General features: G+C 41.5%; 1 protein-coding gene across 5 annotated transcripts in view; it reads left to right on the top strand.

The window, feature by feature from the left end:
• Nucleotides 1–634: 634 nt before the first annotated feature.
• The window catches only part of LOC134222333 (serine/threonine-protein kinase Genghis Khan), a 223,939-nt gene continuing 216,014 nt past the window's right edge, over nucleotides 635–8,559 (top strand). For 4 of the 5 annotated variants that reach the window (XM_062701487.1, XM_062701489.1, XM_062701486.1 and 1 more), the window contains exon 1: nucleotides 635–1,247. The gene's annotated coding sequence lies outside the window, so the exon portion shown is untranslated. Of the gene's footprint in view, nucleotides 1,248–2,452; nucleotides 2,476–8,559 lie in introns of those variants that run through there. The other variant, XM_062701485.1, reaches the window with a different exon arrangement.

Raw genomic sequence — 8,559 nt, 5'->3', positions numbered from 1 at the left:
ATTATTCCGTAAGTAAAGGTGACAATTTGCTCCATGCAGATCAGTTGTCAAAATTCCTCTTGGTAATATTAAACAAAATTCCGTAACCTCTCTACTTTTTAAGGCCACCTTACACCTCGGGAAAATTTTCCGCCGGATTTTTGTCCCTGTGCATTTTAAAGGGGGCCGGGATTTTGATTTTCCGTGTCCAAATCCCGAAAACATCGCATATGCAAAATTGCATGGGGAAAAATTCCGCGGACCAAATTCCCGAGGTGTGAGGCTACCTTTAAGTCGATACTGGCCTTAAAGTGACAGCTCCCATTACTTTGCGTGGGAACCTTACAAATGCCAATTTTGTTTTTTGTTCTTTTCATGTGGATACTGCTGTAAGAATTTTGTTTCGATTCTTTACTTTTCCGATTCAGTGAACGGAATTTAACATGTGATTGAGATAGAAAAAGAAATTTCTTTTGAACACGATAACAACCTAAACTCAATAAACAATTCATTTTTTCCGTGTTCAGAACTCACTTGATGACGTCATCGTAATACTTTCATGCTAGCCTTCCAAAGGTAGAATCTTGATCATCTCATCGTCTCAAACTCACATCTCACTTGCTGGGTTCGGGGCTGCTCGTCGATGCGAACGGTACTCAGCTCATTCGCAGTCGAACCACAGTCGGGAGCGTGCGTGTTTTTCGATTTCTTGTGCGTTTTTGTAGAAAAAGGTCTCAGTCCGACGGGTGGGCCATTTTTTTCCGTCGGAAAACGTCGCTTTGAACTATATTTGCGTGGGTTTAGAATCGTAAGAACCGGTGCGAGTGTGTTTCCGCAGTGGATGGTCTGGAAATGGTGATGAATGTTGCAAAATTTACTGCTTAGTTAAGATGAAAACGGTGCATAAAAGAGATGGAGGTGAAGAAAAATGATCGCCAAAGTGAAATCAGGAAAAATCTACGTCTCACGGGTTCCCACCCGCACCGCGAGTAAATCGCGTCGGGTTATGCTGAGTGTCAAGTGAAATGTCGGTGACCATGTGAGTGCAGTAGTGAGAAAAACAGCAGCACAGTTGGAGAGAAGCGGAATGGATGTTGTGAGAAGTGAGATTTGTAATATTCATTGACCTCTCAACAGCGTAAACAAAAAAAAGTACTCTAGCGTCAAAGGAATATTCATTGAGTATTTCGTCCAGGATATTCTAGCGGTACTTTGTGTGGTTGTAGTAAACAGAGTAGACCGACACATTACGTCTAGCGGCAACAGAGGTAAGATTTTACATTGTTATTACTTATCAACAACAACAATGATTTCAAAATCATCAAGTTCCTAGATATGCCTGCAGTAGAATATTTCTAATGTTCTAAAATATTATCGCATAACATTGGGCATAATCCTTTTTCGATAATTTAATCGGGTGGTTGAAACTACAAATTACATACTATGTTCAAATGCAGTTACCTTTTTGTATCATTCTTTTTATTAGACTTTGTTGGGCTTGATGATGGGTTCAACAAAATTATCTGACACATTTGTCGTACGACAAATCAGTCTACTCTATTTCGCTAAAAGCTAAGCTAGTTTTGTATATTAAATATAAAAAACATGTCCTGCACTTTTATTTAAGTATGCTGAGAAACGGTCTTACATTTAGCTTTGTAATAGCTGAAAGATAATGTAAAAATATATTTTTTATCAGCTCCCCCCAAAATGACGATAAATGCTTTACGATTAAAAAATCGTTTAAAAAAGATATGGAACAAACGGCATTGTTGTTTTTTTACATGTAATAATTATTATCAAAATAATCGTTTAAAGTTTGACAAAAACTATTAGAATTTAATTCTTACAAATGATTGTTTCCCAATATTCGGATGTATTTTACACAACTCTTATATTCCTGTCCCTGTGCTCGTGTTGGTCTTGTATGGCTCCTTGTATGGTTTATTTCACAGCATTGATTGTACGTTACGTTTTACACACTTCTCAACATTCATTCACGCGTTCATTCGTTTTCTCATGTGAGTTGATGAAAATGTAAAATCCACAACCAATACGGACGGGGTCTGCTTCTCCTCGTCTACACCACACTATTGCTCGACTTCCCATACGTGTGTGGTGGCGATGGGTGAGTCTCAAACTCGAAAGAAGGAAGACGTAGATCTGCATGTACCTTTATCCACACTCGATCAGCCATCCACTAGCATTTTATTTAGCCGAGCCCGAGCGAGCAAGCGAGCGAGAGTCGCAGTAAAGGTGAACGTGGTGTGAATTTTTCTGTTTCGACCGCTTAGATCACCCTGATGGGTCTGGTCCCGTCGCCACGACGGTTGCCGTCAGTCCAGTCAGTCAAGTCAGTGTTGTTTCAGTCAATCTGCGGCAGTGTAGTTTTAGAAGAAATCGGTTGAGTGGCAAGTTTTGCCAGTCTGAGCCGGAGCCGAAGCTGGCCGTCATCGGCACAGGCAGGCATTTGATCAGTCCAGCTGGATGAAATAGGTATTTTGAAAATAATCACCGGAGGTTTTTTTTTAAATATTTTGAAGATAAATTTCCTAGAGGAGTTCTCGAAAAAAATCCTGGAGGTATTCCAAAAAGAATTGCCTATCATATTTTCGGAGGGGTTTTTTTTAAAGATAATTCAAAAGAAGAATCTAAAGGGATTTTCAAAAGATTTTTTTAATGATTTCCGAAGCAATTCCTATTGGAATTTTCGAAGAAATTCCTACACGGAATTTCAGAAATGGATTAAACTGGCGAAAAATCAAACATTTTGGCGTACATATTCAGTATTTAAGCCCACCAGAAACAAATTATTTTATTTTTCATCTGCGTCCGGTCTAGGATGTTTTCGGGTTGGAAACATTCTCGCCTCTCTGGACATAGTGTATCCATTGTAATTGCAACACAAGAAACATTCTCATGCAATGGCGGGCATAGAAAAGCCTATTCGTAGATATTTCATACGGTGCTTGCGGACTTACCATTGAAAAACGTGTAAGAAGAAAGACCGACCTCTATGCGTTGCTCATTCTTCCACTTTAATATTTAGGATTCGATTTGAACTGCGATTTCCCCTTTGATAGAGTTGAAAATGAGAGCGGTTTCAACGCTCGTACTCGTAGTTAATCGCACATAATAACGCTTAAGGTGAATTGTTATGGAATCCAATTTTAAAACTACATAGCCCGTTGGGGGGGTGCGGTAAGACGCGCGGCTACAAAGCAAGACCATGCTGAGGGTGGCTGGGTTCGATTCCCGGTGCCGGTCTAGGCAATTTTCGGATTGGAAATTGTCTCGACTTCCCTGGGCATAAAAGTATCATCGTGTTAGCCTCATGATATACGAATGCAAAATGGTAACTTGGCTTAGAAACCTCGCAGTTAATAACTGTGGAAGTGCTTAATGAACACTAAGCTGCGAGGCGGCTCTGTCCCAGTGTTGGGATGTAATGCCAATAAGAAGAAGAAGAAGCACGTTCGGGGGCACATAACTCCAATAGCGAAAAGGAGTTTTTCACTTTTCCTTGCAGCATACACGAAAAAATGATTTTCAATAATAAAAATGTCAGTTGTGCGGTGCTTCCGCATTGAGTTGTGTGCCATCAAAAACGCGAGTACTTTTAAATGTGGATTCCGTGAGGATTGTCCTTAAATGACAATAATGTACGGAATTAAATTGCAATTATAAGAGCAGCTTTTATGGATCTTATAAGTAAGTAAAGATCTTTTGTCACCCACGGAGTTTGAGACTGAAGACTTTGTCATGACACACCGAGTGTGTACGAGGGTGTTATCATCCGTTTCAAATATATGTATCATTCTACCTAGTCACTATTCAGTCCTTTATAATGGTAAAGCTCCATTCCTATCATAAACTGGTTAGCTATTTTTTTGGTTCAAACGTTTCAGCCATTCTGGACACATGCGGCTCTCGTATAACTTGGGTGGGAGCCCTTTCCATACAACATAGACATACATAATTCCTACTAGATCAGGAAACTCTATTCGACGACGCTGCCAGCATCGTCGCCCTATTGTTTCATAAAAGATTTGGGCCTATACAAACAAATGTAATCCAAATGGCCTTACATGCATCCTGAGATCTATCTCATTTCCACAACACGAGGCTTTCGGGCATTCCTTGGTTTCCCTAAGGTTGTGAGTGGTGACCGGTGACCTCTAAACATTGCCTACGAAAGTCAACAAGGTCAGCTGGGGAAGGCTCGCACTTCTATCACCGTCGCCTAACTTACTTTGTCTAAATTCCATGGTCTTTTACTGCAGCAGAGTAAGTAAATTAAATGGTGCGCGATCGGACGCGTTTCAGGTAGGACGCAGAGCATTCGCGAAATCCGAGTTTGTGATTGTGCTTTGTGCGGTCAATAAGTAAAGGCTTGATTGTGCGTATTTTCGAGAAGTATGCAGAACGATCGCGCCATCAGCCGATATAATTTGTTCTGCCTTGTGCGGCCGGTAAATGAATTAGGATGTGCGCGTTTCATCGTATTTTAAATTAGCACGCCAGTTCGATAGAAAGGGAAGTGAGTAGAATATTTCAAATGCGCATAATTATATCCCATTCCATAGATCTCCCAGGTCTTTTACTGCAAAAATTGTAAGATCGAAAATGCTGCTTTCCAACAATTTAGTGTTCCAAAGCTGATCACCAGCGTTCAGATATCTTTCTGTTGATTAACCGGCGTTCTGCACAGTAAGTCTTCAGTCTCAGAATTCACTTCCGTAAGTTAATATTTAACGAAATCGACAACTTCACTACATTTTACCGTGTTACAAACTGTTTTCATCACTTTAGATGCAGCACAATATGTTCACTGGGGTGCGTGGTGTTTAACAGGATATCGTAAACAAGATTCCAGATATCCTTTTCGTCTCATCTAATCTCATCTCATACAAAAGTATGGCCTATATTCAGGCCTGGTAGCGGTTCACTTTTTAGTCAAGTGGTAACTTTTTTCGGGCAAGTCAGTAAAAAGTCCCTTTTTCCGACATCAAGCCACTTTTTCTTGCAAAAAGTAACTATTTTAAAACTATTGACTAATATTAGTTTTAATCCGGATTTATAATTAGTCGGATAATGCTCTTTTAACCAATTCATTTATATATTTGTTAGGCTCAGTCGTGTGAGACACTTTGCGGAGCCGCAATTCTCAAGTATGACAAGCTTTGTTCATGGCGGAAATGAATTTACGGATCTTGGAAAAATTATCGCTTGGAAACTTCGCCAGCCATTTTACTCGCTGCTGGCAATTCACTAGTAGCTAATTTATGGTGTTTTACGTCACAATTTATAAATTGATATATAGTCATGAAAGCAGGAGACCTGACGATTTTGAATTTTATTTAAACTTTCAATCTTTATAAAGTAGGGGAAGGTGGGAGGACTTGATTCCTTGGGATATTTGACCCCTTTGAAGACTTGATCTTCCCCTATTTCACCGAGAACTAAAGTAGTTTTGTTATAGCGTATTTTTATAATATATTCTCTAGACACATGATCGTTATGTGGCGAGTTAGTTTTTGGATTGACAACCTTATCTACTCTATTATTTACTGTGTTTTGTGCCTCCTAAAGATTTTATTTCAGTAGCCGCGCAAAATTTGAACAACTTCTCCCTGCGCTCACTTCCAGTGGCGCAAACATTTGATTTGCTCGCAGGACTTCTCATAGTTTTGAGTAGTCCTGTTTTTGACTGATATTGAGTAAAATTTCCGTGTGATAAAAAGAGAGGGCAATACAATTTTACATAGTCACTGAGTAAATAAAAGTTGGCGTGCACCATTTTCGTTTCTCTTCTTTCTGTTTTCTGAGTTTTTCTGAGAAAAGAGTGGTGGGTGAAAGATGGTTTTCGCCACAAATTACGAAAAAAATATTCTCCTTCGACCTAAAAACGCTTGATTTCGTCTCATCGAACTTGCAACTGAAACTGAAAGTTACTATTTGGTCACATTTTCTGCAACTTTAAGTCACTATTTGGTCCCTTTTTTCGTCAGCTGTGGTCACTGAAGTCATTATTTATTTTGAGAGGCATTGGTCGCTACCAGCCCTGGCCTATACTTGAAGTCATCCTGAAAGATGATGGTTTCTGCATTCCTTCACATTTCTTGTCATACTGCGAGGCCAACTACACAGTATGTATCGCGGAGATGACTCCTAGATAGATAAATCCGTTAACCACTATGAGAGTTAGGAAGTAGAACCAAATAATAAACGAAAGATTTCGGAAACATAATATTTATGTGGGACGATTGGTGGACCCCCGGAAAAAAGCGAAGCAAAAATCAGTGTCTACGAGTGATCCGATCGATGTACACGCGTCCGTGTTTTGTTGAATTTAAATAAAGATATTTCTGTTTTTCTCAACCATTCCTTTCCTTCTTTTCTACATGGGGGCTCGTCCGGGAAGGAATAATCGAGAAATTGTCCGGTCGTCGCGTTAAAAAAGTGAAAATTAAGTGAAATTCTTTCACCGGAACGCTGCGCTGAAACCAAAATGGCGGAGAAAGTGGACGAACTGTGCAAGGTTTTCACAAAAACCGGCATCGAACGCGAGTGCGAGAAACGTGGTTTGTCCGTGGAAGGATGTAAAAAAGAGATGGCCGAAAGAATCGTGTACCACGACATGACGCTAGTTGCAAACGAAGGTTTTTCGCGTACCAACGATGGGGTACGGAATACGCAACTGCACGATGATGGTACTGGTAATGAAGACGATTGTATCGGTGAACGGCCGAACAACGAAAACCATGGCAACAGTGCACACGACGAAGGCGATCGTGTCGGCAATAGAGATGCCGATGACGATGCCAACAACGACCAAGAAGACGACGAAAACGATGATTCGTGCGAAAACGATGGTAGTGGTAGTGAGAACTCTGCAAAATTTCTCACGGCTCTATCAAGGGGCGGTAGATGTGTTTCCACGCCTGTAGATCGGTTTGCAAACCAGCAGCGGCAGCCGTACTCATTCAGAGATGTGGAAGACAGCATCGAAACGTTCGGTGCTGAAGATGGACAGGACGTCAAGCTATGGATATCACAATTCGAAGCAATGGCTAAAATAGCATTGTGGAACGATGAACAAAAACTCATCATGTGTAGGAAAAAGATGATAGGCACAGCACGCCGATTCATGTTTGCGCAACGTAACCTAACTTCGTTCGCAAAGCTAAAGAGTGCCCTCATCAAAGAGTTTGCTCCATTCGTCCGCGCCAGTGACGTCCACCGACAGTTGGCTGCAAGAAAACGAAAGCCGAACGAAGCCATCCGTGATTATATTTACGAAATGCAACGCATCGCCTTGTCGATCGACCTCGACGAGCCGAGTATTTGTGAGTATGTGGTTGATGGTATAACCGACGATGAGTTCCACCGATCGTTGCTTTACGAAGCACAATCGATTCGACAGCTGAAGGAGAAACTTCTCAACTTCGAAAAAGTTCAAACGAAGAGTGGTGGAAAACCAAAACCAAGCGACGCTCAAGTGAAAAAGAAGGACCAACGCGAGAAAGAGATGAGAAAGCCATCGGAGCGGTTTAGTGCGAAAAAGCATTGTTTTAACTGTGGTAGCAGTTCACACATAGCGGGTGATTGCCCACAGAAAGCTGACGGGCCGAAGTGCTTTAACTGCAATTCATTCGGACATTTGTCGCGTAACTGCTCGAAGACGGGTGAAAAATCGAAACAGCACGACGGCGTAAAGAAAAGTGCGTCGAATGTCAACACACTGAAAAACGCCACGAGTACCATCCCAAAAGTATTGGTGAAAATCGGTGAACACGATGTTGATGCGACAGTCGACACAGGAAGCGAGATTTCTTTGATCCGAAGTGATTTATGGTTTGTTTTGGCGAAGAACGGAGCACATCCGAAGAAGTCCGACATGAAAGTGCGCGGTTATGGAGGAGATGTTAAAAATGTGTGTGGGGAATCGATCGTTAATGTTTCAATCGAGAATGAAGAGTTCGAGATCCTTGTTTATGTTGTGCCGCAGCAAGCGATCGACGTGAAGATGTTGGTTGGTATGGATTTTCTTCGTAGTGTTGACTACTCGATTACCTCGGAAGGCGTACACATTAAAAGGAAACCCACGGAAGAGCCATCGCATGATGCAAAGTGGATCCGAAAGATCGAAGAGTTTGTTGGTGAAAGCGAAATTGTCGTACCATATCGGTATCGTGATGAGGTTTCGGCTCTCATCGATAGTTACCGGCCGGCCGCAACCGTTACAGCGACGAATAAGCTTCAAATAAGACTGTGCAATAATGATGTAGTGTGCGTTAATCCGCGGCGTTTGGCTCCTCTCGAGAAGGATGTTGTTAAAGTGCAGATCGACGAATGGTTGGAAAACGGCATAATTCAGCCCTCCGAGAGCGAGTACGCGAGTGCCGTGGTAGTAGTGCCTAAAAAAGATGGTTCACGACGGGTATGCGTTGATTATCGCGAGATCAATAAGAAGATGATTCGTGACAAGTTTCCCATGCCAAATGTGGAAGAACAAATAGACAAGCTGTCTGGCGCGCGAGTGTTTACTACGTTGGATTTGGAAAATTCTTATTTCCA

Source organism: Armigeres subalbatus, chromosome 3, assembly GCF_024139115.2.
Source record: "Armigeres subalbatus isolate Guangzhou_Male chromosome 3, GZ_Asu_2, whole genome shotgun sequence".
Lineage (NCBI taxonomy): Eukaryota > Metazoa > Arthropoda > Insecta > Diptera > Culicidae > Armigeres > Armigeres subalbatus.
Note: the sequence above shows the minus strand (reverse complement) of the source record. Positions and strands in the feature narration are given on the sequence as shown.